Source organism: Phyllobates terribilis, unplaced genomic scaffold (assembly GCF_046119375.1).
Source record: "Phyllobates terribilis strain yellow unplaced genomic scaffold, ASM4611937v1 Scaffold_4__5_contigs__length_816908805, whole genome shotgun sequence".
Lineage (NCBI taxonomy): Eukaryota > Metazoa > Chordata > Amphibia > Anura > Dendrobatidae > Phyllobates > Phyllobates terribilis.
The window spans coordinates 480,194,511-480,196,184 of record NW_027362764.1 but is presented as its reverse complement, the minus strand read 5'-3'; the positions used below and the strand labels follow the sequence as shown (position 1 = coordinate 480,196,184).

The window sequence follows — 1,674 nt, the reverse complement described above, 5'->3', positions numbered from 1 at the left end:
ATATTTCAAAGTTCACTGCCTTTCTTTCGTTCTTTTCCTTGGTTTAGGTGTTACACATATTACTTAAGTATCTGACAGTGTAAACCACAAATTGGGGGAGTAAATGTATAACCGTACAAAATAGTTACTATAAAAAAATAAGAGATTTTGACATAAAATTTAAAGAGAGAGCCTTGATTTTAAAAAAAAAGAAATAAATGTAATTTATCAGAAAGTTTATTATAAACTCAAATCAGCAAAAAATATTTGCTACAAAAGTATAGTACAAGATATTAAATAAAATTATTGTTTCAAAACGAGTGTGTTTTTATTCTAAGAGTATATTTGCTGAGAAATATTGTGCATAGTTTCTAGAAAGTCACAATGGCATTATTAAAGATTACTGAAATGAGAAAAAAAGTGTAGATAATAAGGCATAAAATGGAATTTACCTAAGGGCTTATTCACACCAGTATTTAGTCAGTATTGTGCATCAGTATTTGTATGCCAAAACGAGGAAGGGAACTTATGGAGAAGAATGATAATTGAAAGATTGACACCTGTTCTGTGTTTTGGAGACATTTATGGTTTTGGCATAGAAATACTGATGAAATACTGATCAAAAATACCGTTATGAGAATAAAGCCCAAGGGCTTATTCACATGTCAGTATTTGGTCAGTATCTTGCATCCCTGTTTATATGTCAAAATCAGGAAGGGAACTTACAGAGAAGAACTATGACTGAAGGAATGACACCTGTTCTTTGTTATTGAGACACTCCTTGTTTTAGTATACAAATACTGATGAAATACTGATCAAAAATACTGATGTGTGAATGGTATTTGGTCAATATTTTGCATCAGTATTTGTATGCCAAAACCATGAAGGGAACTTGTAGAGAACGTTAATAAAGACTGACATCTATTCTGTGTTATGGGGACACAAATACTGATAAAATACTGATGTGTGAATAAAGCCCAAGGGCTTATTCACACGTCAGTATTTGGTCAGTATCTTGCATCAGTATTTGTATGACAAAATCAGGAAGGAGAGTTATTGAGAAGATCTATAATTGCAGGACTGACACCTGTTCTGTGGTATGGCATACAAATACTGATGCAATACTGAACAAAAATACTGATATGTGAATAAAGCCTAAGAAAGAATGGGAAGATGTGAAGAGAGATTGGACTGCAAATGGAGAAAAAAAATAGGAATCTATGAGTAAGAGAGAGAAAGGGAGAAAGTGAAAATGAGTATGAATAAGTGCAGCTGGGGAAAAGTAGATATTAAAGGAAAAGATACATGAAAGAGAAATGAGAGTGCATGTGTGTCTGAGAGAGGGAAAGAAGACAAATGGAGACAAATTCAAGGAACTGAGGGTAGAACAGAAATGGGAGAGACAGGAGGGACCAGATGAAAGGTGGAAGAGAACATGGAGGAAGAGGATAGGAAGGAAGGACTGAGTCTGAATATGAAGAAACAGCTTTTGTTGGACAAAAGGTCATCACTATTAAGACTGCTAAGGTGCAGCAGAAAACTGCCTGTTCTAAGAGATCAGATGAGTCGTTCCATAATTAATAAGACACCTCAGCTGAATTTGCAGGAGACTGCCTCTATTGATTTAACAGAGGAAAATGCAGTAACCTTTTCTATTTATAGGCTCTTGATGTCTAGGAGAAGTATACTTGTGTA

The 1,674-nt window shown here is 34.3% G+C and overlaps 1 protein-coding gene across 1 annotated transcript in view; it reads left to right on the top strand.

Annotated features, from left to right (window-relative positions):
* NRN1 (neuritin 1) overlaps nt 1-630 on the top strand; it is an 8,322-nt gene extending 7,692 nt beyond the window's left edge. The window contains exon 3 of the mRNA XM_073678718.1: nt 1-630. This exon is cut by the window's left edge and continues 880 nt beyond it. The gene's annotated coding sequence lies outside the window, so the exon portion shown is untranslated.
* Nucleotides 631-1,674: the final 1,044 nt, after the last annotated feature.